This window comes from Cryptomeria japonica, chromosome 2, assembly GCF_030272615.1.
Source record: "Cryptomeria japonica chromosome 2, Sugi_1.0, whole genome shotgun sequence".
NCBI lineage: Eukaryota > Viridiplantae > Streptophyta > Pinopsida > Cupressales > Cupressaceae > Cryptomeria > Cryptomeria japonica.
In genome coordinates this window covers 152899082-152911163 of record NC_081406.1, presented here as the reverse complement: position 1 = coordinate 152911163, position 12082 = coordinate 152899082, and positions in this window count along the sequence as shown.

Genomic DNA, 12082 nt, shown 5'->3' with positions numbered 1-12082 from the left:
ACCCAAGACCTAGCTGTACATTTGTTGCTGCCATCAAAATAAGGCATAGTAATCTTACCAAGTGTATGCTGATAATCATTTCTTGGTGGAGTATAATGTTCATTTCTTCCTCCTCTCTTATTTTTTTGATTCATGAATTGATCAAAGGTCCATTGTTCCTTCAAATTAGCAGGTAATGCATTGTACTCCTAGTAAGCTTGCCTTGCTTCATCTCCGAAGGTAGTAGTTGGAACAATTGGAGGTGGTTCTTCCCTTGGTGTGAAAGTAGGGAAAAGTTGTCTAGAGACTGATCCTCTAGTAGTAGTTATGTGGACAGACCTGTCTCCCTCAGTATTCCTAATATTTTCATTGTTCCTGCTATGTTCAACTTCATTTCGTTGATGGAAGTTATTGTTGTTGGACTGCTGTTCCATTTTTCCCAACAATCGAGACATCATGTCTAACATGGTGTCAAATTTTCTCTCAATTCGTGCATCTTTATCTTCTTTTGCCATGTTTTGAATAGTTTTACCAGTGTCTCTTTCCCACAATGCTGCTGATAATGTATCCACTTCAGGTACTTTTGGATTTTGGTACTTCTATCTCCGTTGTTCCCTGTTATAGTACCTCACTTCTCTTGCACTCATTCAACAAAATTTAATCACAAGATAATGAACTAGGATGATAATGCAACTATAACTCTTAATATTTGATTCAATAGCATGGATTGGTATGCAGAAATATAAGATTAGAGCAGACTGTAATTATGACAAATAGTTGGCATGCAATCAGACATCTATGACCAAACTTATCACTTCTTTATTTGGGATATTATTTGCTTATTACATTAGCTGATTTGTACCAAAATACATTGACTAGCAACAATGATCACTTTCAGATTATGTGAAGACATATGACAGCGATAGACTCAAAAATACAAACTTAAATTACAATGCATCATTAATGCCAAATGAACCTGGAAGGTAGCACCTAGGTTTGTAGATGAAGAAGCAAGCGATATCTCCTCTTGTTAAGTCTCCTCTTGGCCAAATCAAATTAATCTCCAAATCGCCTCTGTTGCAAAAGTGATTGACAGTAATTAATTGCTCTCGACTCCAAGGTCTCCTTCTAAGCCATGAATATCATTGTTTGACTCCTCAAAGGTGGGCGCTCCAATTTGGAAAGGAAACAATGCCTCAAGGAAGAGATATGAGCAAAACCATGGGGTTGGAGGTGTGGCATGATTTTTGTTTCAGACCTGATATAGAACTTGCAACCTCCTTATTTCCCTTTCAAAATGCTTAGGGATGAATCGCCTTGCCTCCTTAAATAGAATCGATGCAAATGAATGTCAAAATATGGATGAGCTGAATACACCCGATCCGGTCTACCATGAAGATGCCATGAGAACTCAATAAGCACAATGTTGAAGGACTGAATTATCCTTTTCTCTCAGCTGCAACCCGTCGGTGGATCTCTCACCACCTCAATTATGCGGATCAGAGGGAGGTATCATTCCCAATGATCAAGTCTGCGGACAAGTCTTGGCTCCACAACCACAAAACAAAGAAGATAACAAACAACTGACACACAAACATGAATTACCCTCTTCTATTTATTCTTTTCATAACCCAACATAAGATTCCTTCTACAAGATTCGGGTAGGTACACTTTATTATTATTTTATTACTCATGCTATTTTAAATTGCACTTTTAAAATATTATTTCATTATTATTAAAGTGCACATGTCTCATGATATGTGTTATCCCCTTATTTCGCCATTAAACCAAATAGAAATAAAATGTGAAGCCACAAATTTCCGCCAAGTCGACCCCCTAATCAACTCCTTGGCCTACGAGGGTCAATTATAGGCCAACCTCGTGAATATCCATGTGCTAAGGAGAAGGGCACATTACATTGGGATTATGCATGAAATTGGTGAAATATTAATACCCATCATCTATTAGTTTGAGAACCATCCACATTTATAGATCTGTAATTTGTTGTTTACAATTATCTTATCATTTGTTTAGGGCTGCAAGTAGGAACACCATCTTGAGTCCTATGGAGCTCGATGTAATATCCCAGATATTTTTTTTGTTTTTTAGGACCAATAATAATCATCAACCAATAGATAACCCGTTAAGGTTAGAAAACATAAACTCAAAGCTTGCTGAAAATTGCAACCCTTCCACTTTCTGATCACCAAGTGCCCAATATGGGAAGGTGAGAGCATACGGTGAATAGGAGATCATTAGATCTCAAATCTGCTGAAAAGATGAAGTGAATGCAATATTGGGCAGCAAGCCTGCCCCTTTCGCTTATCCAGCGGGAAAGCAAGAAACTTAGCGGTGAACCAACCAAGCGAAACATACAGCAGACACAAATCACTCAACCATGGTATTTCAGCGGGAGGACTGAATTACAAATAAACTCAACTCGACCGCTTATGTAGCGTGAGGACCATTATAGCCAATCATCACTTGACTGCTTATGCAGCGGGAGGACTGAATTACAATTTAACTGAAATAGGCGGCAAGCCAACCTCTTTCACTTTTCAGCGGGATGAGAGTTCACAAGCCAGAATGGTTAGTAGTACTACTACTTAACCTTACAATAATAGAGAGAGTGAGATTAGAAGAGCAATGCTGAACATCCAAAATAAATAGCATGAAATTCTGCTAACATCAAATCTGCAGGCTAGAAATGTAAAACCAGCAGCCTATGAACTCACTAAAATACTCATAACTCTCTCATTATTCACCCAATTCACCCCAAATCAGTTCTAAACCAATACTATACCGGCAACAATGAAAACAAAGCCAAAGGAAGCTATCAAAACACTCATTTATTTAGCATGCATCCCAATGCACTCCCTAAACCCAATGCCTAACTAGAGAATTTCGATTTGCATTATAAAATTCCATACTCAATGCAAGGTGCTAAAAACTTATAAGATGAATCGCCAGTGACAGGAAAGATGGATGAGCTGGTACCCAGAATGATGGAATCGCCTGACCAAGAGGTATGAGCAAAATATAGTTTCAGCAGCTCCGCGACCAGCAACTAGAAACACTCCAATCTCACACAAAACACTCCACAATCTGCAAACTCACTCACCAACAACATTGGAAATACAAGGACACAGCTAGGTACTATCTTCCAAGTACGAAATTGAGACTTAGCTAAGAAGCCACACTTCGAAGCTCAGATTTTTCAATCGCCAATCCGGCAACATAACGATGCAATTTCATAAGATAACCAAAATGGGAGCCCAAGGCTCTTATTTATAACTTCTAACTCCACCAAATCCAAATGCAAATGCTCACAAAAGTGCCCAAATTCATCTTTCCCATTTGCATTTCATTTACCCAAGTGGACCCAAGGATGGCGCCATACTTTAGTCAAAAATCACGCCAAGCAAGCAAAGACCACGATTTGACTTAGCAAATACTTTTGTTGAATAAAATGACATCTCCCATTTTAATATTGGCGTCCCTTTCCAGACATAAATAATTCACCTAGCACTTGGGAGACATTATGTCCAATTTCCAAAGTCATTAATCAGTAGTGAAAATAATCAAACTAATTAAATATTAAACCTTAGGATAAGGAAATAATATTTAATTACATCATTTATGACTCCAATACTGATTATTAACAAAACCAGGATGAAGCTGAGCAAGGAAGACCACTGAACTACTGCAGGATCAAGACCTTGTCCACTGCCAAAAATAGAAACATTCCATACTACCACTTACTAAAAATAGTAATTCATGAACTACTGCTCCGAAAAGCATGATCTTCGCACCCAGTGACAGAGCATGGAGAGCTCAGTGGGACAGTATCACCAAAACAGCCAACCCCTGACTTACTAAAAATAGTAAGTTCTCGCCTCATCAATGTTTGACCCTCATTCTTCATTCCACATAGCCTACGGGTCTCAGCAATAGGCCAATGGACCACTGGAAGTACATCAACAAGAAAGGGACATTACAGTCCGCCCTCCCCAAAATTGCTTGTCGTCAAGCAACTGTAAGGCTGGATGAAGTAAAATCTCTTCATTTTTCCATGTAGCATCCTCTACTGGTAAATTTTTCGATTTGATCAAGTATTCCTTGATCACACTTTTCCTGAAAGAACGTTCGCTGAAATCAAGGATAGCTTCTGGAACCAAAACTAGCTCTCCCTCCTCATCAAGCGGGGGTAACTCAGCTGAAGCAACAACATTGTGTCCCAAAGCCTTCTTGAGGCGTGACACATGAAATACATTATGAATCCTGTTGTTTGCCGGTAATTGCAGCTCATATACCGCTTCTCCAATTCTCTTGCTGACTCTAAAATGCCCATAGAATTGTGGCTTCAATTTCTCAACCCCTCTCTTCTTGAGAGTAGTCTGTCTGTAGGTTTTGAGCCTCAGGTAAACCATGTCGCCCACCTCAAAGGTGCGCTCAATTCGCTGCTGATCAGCATACAACTTTTGTTGATTCTGTGCATGTTGGAGATTGTCTCTTAGAATCCTCAGAATATCTTGACTCTGTTGCATCATATCCTTCGCCTGAGGGGTTCTGCTATCACCAAATACTAAGTTAACGATGCTAGGAGCTTCATAACCATATAGTGCCATGAACGGTGACATCCGGATGGACATATGGTGGGAGGAATTGTAGCAATACTCTCCCAGGTGAAGCCATCTCACCCATGCATTCTGCTGCTCCGAGACATAGTTTCTAAGATATCCTTCCAACCACTTATTCACTATCTCGGTCTGCCCATCAGTTTGTGGGTGATAACTTGTGCTTGGAGTGAGCACAGTACCACATAATTCGAAGATCTCCTGCCAAAAGGCACTTACGAACTTGCTGTCCCTATCACTCACAATGTTCTTTGGTAACCCATGTAATCTGAACACATACCGAAAGAACACTTAAGCAACTTGAGCTTCTGTAAAAGAGCTGGTGATGGCGAAAAAATGAGCGAACTTAGTTATCCTATCTACCACCACATAAATACTATCCTTCCCTTGAGCCCGTGGCAACCCAGTGATGAAGTCCATGGAAATACTTTCCCATTTTTGATCGGGAATAGGTAAGGGTTGTAACAAACCGGTTGGCAGAGTGTGCTCATCTTTGTTTCTCTGACATGTGTGACACTCCTTGATGTACTTCAAAACATCATTTTTAAGTCCCTTTCAAGAAAATCTCTCTCGGATCTATCTGTATGTTTTGAAGTAACCTTGGTGACCAGCAAGGGGGATATCATGGAAATTCTTCAAAATCTTCTCCTTTAGCTTAGATTCAGCCACAATGAAGATCCTTCCTTTGTATAGTATCAACCCCTCAACCAATTTTTACCTTTCATCATGAAAAGTACCTTCAATAATGTTGGTTGCAAACTGATTTTTCGTATAATTGGCAAGCAACAACTCCCTCCAATCAGCAGTAAGCTCTCATAGTGAGCTCAAATGGGGCCTTCTGGATAAGACATCAACCACAACATTGTTCTTCCCCTTAACATACTCAATATCGAAATCGTAAGCCTGCAGCTTACTCACCCACTTTTGTTGTCTTTCATTCAAATCCTTTTGATGCATGAAGTGTTTAAGACTATTATGATCAGTTTTAACAATGAACTTACTCCCTACTAGATACAGCCTGAATTTCGCAAGGGCATGCATTATGGCAAGCATTTCCTTGTCATAAATTGAATACAGTCTTTCAGGTCCTCTCAACTTCCTACTCTCAAAGACTATGGGATGCTTATCTTGCATAAGGAATGCACCAACACCTTCTCCAAATGCATCACACTGTAGTTCAAAAGGTTTGGTGAAGTCAGGTAAAGCCAAAACAGGGCAGGAACTCATGATCCCCTTAAACTGCTCAAAAACTGTTTGCGCCTTTTCGGACCATTCAAAAGCTCCTTTCCTTGTACGATTTGTGAAGGGGGCAGTCAATTGAGAATATCCCTTCACTAACCTCCGATAAAAACCACATAGACCCCAAAATCCCTTCAAATGTGTTATATTTTTAGGAGGCCAATCAATGATGGTTCTAATCTTTTCCAGGGTCCACCTTCACACCACCTGCATTGATAATGTGACCAAGGTAGAGAAACTCTTCCATTCCAAACTCACATTTGGACTCCTTGGCAAACAGGGATTCGGATTCTAGTATGCTTAGCACCTCATTCAAGTGTTGTAAATGCTCCTTCCAAGATTTGCTGAATATTAGTATGTCATCAAGGAATATCATAACAAACTTCCTTAGCTATTTTTGGAAAATTTTGTTCATACATGACACAAATGTGGCGGGTGCATTCGTCAAGCCAAAGGGCATGACTAGGAATTCAAAATGCCCAAAGTGGCATTTGAAGGTGGTCTTCTCCACATCTGAAGCTCTCATCGTAATTTGATGATACCCCGATCTGAGGTCAATCTTAGAGAAGAACACTGCATCATGTAGCTTGTCAATGAGCTCATCAATTCTCGGGATAGGATACCGATTGTTGATAGTTTTCTGGTTCAGGGCCATGTAATCCACGCACATGCGCATGGTGCCATCCTTCTTTCTCACTGGTAAGGAGTAGTCATAACTGGCTTAGCTCTTTCTTCAAGCTCAATGATGTGTTCGGAACCTCTCTCAGGGGGTCTGCCAAGAGGTGGGTTCTCAAACACCTTACTTCTCTTGGTTATCAAGGCTTGAATGTCTTCAGGATAATTTAGATTTTCTTTTAGTGGTTTTGAGGGCATGACCATGACCTTACTTCTATCCGTGATCATTGCTTGAATGTCTGTGGAATAGCTACCCTTATCTACCAATGGATTTGAAGGCATTATGAAACACTCTACTGCCCACTCCGCTTGGTTATGGTGGATCAGCCTCTCCATCCTTTTCAAAGATATAACTCTAAGTCCACCATGCAACATCCCTATCAATACTACCTTCTTCCCGTCAAACATGAATTTCAGCTCCATGGTTTGCAAGTTTAGTGTGATCTCACCAAGAGATCTCATCCATTGAATCCCGAGGACTGCATCATCAGCCCCACCAATGCTAAACACAAAGAAATCATCTCTGATTTCATGATTCCCCAACTTCAGAGACATGTTGGAAATCATCCGGTTGCAGGATATAGTGGAGCCATCTGCTACCATGACTTTGAAGCCCTCAACTTCCTCTGCCACTAGTCCCCTCTTAGCAACCATCCTTTCATCAATGAAATTGTGTGTCACTCCTGTGTCGATGAGAGCAATGACACGATGCCCTCCAATCACACCTTGAACTCTAAAGGACTCATTCTTGTGAATGCTCGAGAGTTGAACAACCACTCCTCTATCTTCTGACCCAATTTCAAGCCCTTCAGGAGCCTCTTCATACTCGTTGTCCTCGACTTCCGTTTGCTGTTCTGAAATTTCAGAATCTGATCCATCCGCAAAATAGCACTCCATCTGATGCAAATTGCCCTTTCCATGACACTTATGTCCGTGGGCCCAAGGTTCTTTACAAGAATAACAAAGATTCTTCCTTCGAATCTTTTGATGGAGCTCATCATCCATTCACGAAGGGAACCTATTGGTCTCATTTGTGAACTTCTTCTTATCCTTTTTGAAAGGAAAAGGCTTGGACTGAATTTTATTCCTTGGGGCAGCCAACTCCATGCGTTGAGATTTCTTAATAGTTTCTGCCAAGGTGGGCGGATCAAATGTTTTAACCCAACCTTTCAAAGGTTCCTCAAGTCCTTCAGTGAAAAGGACAACTAAATGCTTCTCCGAGATGCTACTTACCATAAATGATAGATTTTAGAATTCAGTTACGTAAGTGTCTAACGAACCTTCCTGTTTGAGTTGAGCAAGTTCTCTAAATTTCATCTTTGGATCCTTGGTGTCAAATCTCTCAATCAACTTGTTGTTGAAATCAGCATAGGTAGTGATTAAGTTATGACCAAGGGTGACCAACCCATGGTACCACCATTCGTGGGCCACTCCGTCCAAGTGCAAGGTAGCAAACTTGATGGCATCTTCTTCCGGCACAGGCCTCAAGGACAAGTAATTGTCCAACTTCTGCACCCATGCTCTAGCTGTGCTCTTAGTGCTTCCATCAAAGTATGCTAAAGTCACTCTTCCAAGGGCTTGCTGATAATCCCTTGGGGTACAAATCTATTGTCATTCCTCCTTCCTCTCTTCATTTTCTGATTCATAAAATGATCCAAAGTGAGAATATCTCCGATCTCACTAGGGAGAGAAGCATACTCCATGTAAATGTTTCTTATTTCGTCAGCTGTAGGTATCTCTGTTTTAGTTTGTTGTACTTCTCTTGGCAGAAATACAAGTTGTAGAGGTCTTGGGGCTGAACCTCCATTGTTGCTCCCATTGTTACTCCCATTTCCATTGCCTACAAGAGCATTAGAAGTGTTGGCTTCCGGTCCATTGTTGGGTTGGTTAGGGGTCCCAACAACGTTCTAGTTAAGTTTGGCTAGTAGTAGAGACATCATGTCCAACATGGCATTGAATTGTCTCTCAACCTTCTTATCAAGTGCCTCATTCTATTCTGTAGCCTTGTCTGCCATTGAATCCACTGAGTCTGAAGAATCCAATTCCTTCCCTTTGTTTCTCAGTACTTCTGAAAATGTATCCTCTTCCGGCACTATCGGAATCTGTAACTGCTGTCTCTTCTGTTCTCGGTTGTAGTATATGACATCTCTGTCACTCATGGATGCTGAACCCACTCAAACTCATAGGCTAGCTGGAAAACCAGCTCTGATACCACTGTAATATCCCAGATATTTTTTTTTGTTTTTTAGGACCAATAATAATCATCAACCAACAGATAACTCGTTAAGGTTAGAAAACATAAACTCAAAGCTTGCTGAAAATTGCAACCCTTCCACTTTCTGATCACCAAGTGCCCAATATGGGAAGGTGAGAGCATACGATGAATAGGGGATCGTTAGATCTCAAAACTGTTGAAAAGATGAAGTGAATGCAATACTGGGCGGCAAGCCAGCCCCTTTCGCTTATCCAGCGGGAAAGCAAGAAACTTGGCGGTGAACCAGCCAAGAGAAACATACATCAGACACAAATCACTCAACCGCGGTATTTCAGTGGGAGGATTGAATTACAAATAAACTCAACTCGACCGCTTATGCAGCGGGAGGATGATTACAACCAATCATCACTTGACCGCTTATGCAGCGGGAGGACTGAATTACAACTTAATTGAAATAGGCAGCAAGCCAGCCTCATCCACTTTTCAACGGGATGAGAGTTTACAAGTTAGAATGGTTAGTAGTACTACTACTTAACCTTACAATAACAGAGAGTGAGAGTAGAAGAGCAATGTTGAACATCCAAAATAAATAGCATGAAATTCTGCTAACATCAAATCTGCAGGCTGGAAATGTAAAACCAGCAGCCTATGAACTCACTAAAACACTCATAACTCTCTCATTGCTTACCCAATTCACCCCAAATCAGTTCTAAACCAATACTATACTGACAACAATGAAAAAAACCCAAAGGAAACTATCAAAACACTCATTTATTTAGCACACATCCCAATGCACTCCCTAAGCCCAACGCTTAACCAGAGAAGTTTGATTTGCATTATAAAATTCCATACTCAATGCAAGGTGCTAAAAACTTACAAGATGAATCGCCAGTGGCAGAAAAGATGGATGAGCTGGTACCCAGAATGATGGAATCGTCTGGCCAAGAGGTATGAGCAAAATATAGTTTCAGTAGCTCCGTGACCAGCAACCAAAAAACACTCCAATCTCACACAAAACAATCCACAATCTGCAAAATCGCTCACCAACAACACTAGAAATACAAGGACACAGCTAGGTACTATCTTCCAAGTACGAAACTGAGACTTAGCTAGGAAGCCACACTTAGAAGCTCAGTTTTTTCAATCGCCAATCCGGCAGCATAACAATGCAATTTCATAAGATAAACAAAATGGGAGCCCAAGGCTCTTATTTATAACTTCTAACTCCACCAAATCCAAATGCAAATGCTCACAAATGCGCCCAAATTCATCTTTCCCATTTGCATTTCATTTACCCAAGTGGACCCAAGGATGGCGCCATACTTTAGTCAAAACTCACGCGAAGCAAGCAAAGACCACGATTTGACTTAGCAAATACTTTTGTTGAATAAAATAACATCTCCCATTTTAATATTGGCGTCCCTTTCCAGACATAAACAATTCACCTAGCACTTAGGAGACATTATGCACAATTTCCAAAGTCATTAATCAGTAGTAAAAATAATCAAATTAATTAAATATTAAACCTTAGGATAAGGAAATAATATTTAACTACATCACTTATGACTCCAATATTGATTATTAACAAAACCAGGATGAAGTTGAGCAAGGAAGACCAATGAACTGCTGTAGGATCAGGGCCATGTCCACTGCCAAAAATAGAAATATTCCATACTACCACTTACTGAAAATAGTAAGTCATGAACTACTGCTCCGAAAAGCATGATCTTTGCACCCAGTGACAGAGCATGGAGAGCTCAGTAGGATAGTATCACCAAAACAACTAACCCTTGACTTACTAAAAATAGCAAGTTCTCGCCTCATTAATGTTTGACCCTCATTCTTCATTCCACATAGCCCACGGGTCTCAGGAATAGACCAATGGACCACTGGAAGTACATCAACGAGAAGGTGATATTACACTCGAAATGCAGAAGGATTTTCATTGCCTTGTTCATTGTCTTTTTCTTGTGCTTAGTTTGGGGATAGGGTTGTTGTCACAGAGATTTGCACCCGAGAGCTAAGCGCAATGCTCAATAATGCAGTGAAACATGGAAACACCTTCGAGCCTGTGGGTTGCTCAAATTGAAGGTGAATCTCCAGATTATGGGCTGGCTCCCCTTTAGATATCCTAAAAACTAATGACTTTTCTTGAGAAAAGGGATAAAGAGATGATTTCAAAACTGGAACTAAACTAAGAAGGTCGTGATACACCAATGATTAAAGTACTTGATCTGCTATTGAACGTACAAAAAAATTCTCAACTCCGAAGCTATCTCTGCTCACAACTCATCTATACATGTTTTGCATTAATGTTTCATGTGAAAGGTTTTGATGTTTGTTGTTTGATTGAAAGAAAACAATGCTGATTTCACAACATTCATTCAACAAAAACAAAATACACAATCAATGACCTGCACTATAACATGATGTTCTTTGAGTCGAACATTGAGGAATGAGATAGAAATAAAGGATTTTTCAACAACATCACAATATTTTTATCTAAATTACTCACATACAATGCTAGAACAAAGATCTTTTGAGAAGGAACTGGTCTTCTTTATTGAGAAATTAAAGTTTTTTTCATTACAAGTCTGAAAAACTTTACACAAATCTGAAAATACTCATAAGAAAATGAGTTACAAAGCATAGATGTTGCTGCTACAGCCAAAAACGAAACTCAAAACTAGAGAAGAAGAGAGGAGGACTTATATCAAAAGAGGCTCCAGTATTTTTAAATTTGAATTGCTTGGCTCCCTCTGACTTGATTGTTGACTGCTCCTTCCCCTCAAAATCAGGTATTAACTGGCTGTGAATCATCTTCTTCAGTTGTTGGGCGGATGGAGTTGAAAATCCCTCAAAATCATGGTCAAAACTGAAGAAAACTTGATGTTAACTACTTCAAAACTCCCCTTGGGTGATGAGTAACCCTTTGGGGCCCTCAAATCAAAGGTTGAACTGCAAATCAGGCCTACAAGTCCTCCTCTAACCAAGGGATTTGCTTCTAGCCAACCTGATTGGCCTCTTTTGAATATTTGAATTCAAATTTGTATTGATTGCTAGCTTGAATTTGAAATTCAAATATACTTCTCATTGGGCTTTTTAGACTGGTCATAGTGTTTATTTCAGTTCTTAGGACTGTTCTTTGCATACCACTGTATATTGCCTTTATTGAGATCTCTATTGAGGATTGCTATAAAGGGCTTTTTAAAATCTGAGAATCACTTCTTGTCTTTCTTTACTGAGAATGTAGCCTTTTCTCTTTAACGTTGGGCCTGCTCCATTTGAATGGCCTGTATTTTCTGTGCATGGCTTACTTTGAATTTGAGAGTCTCTT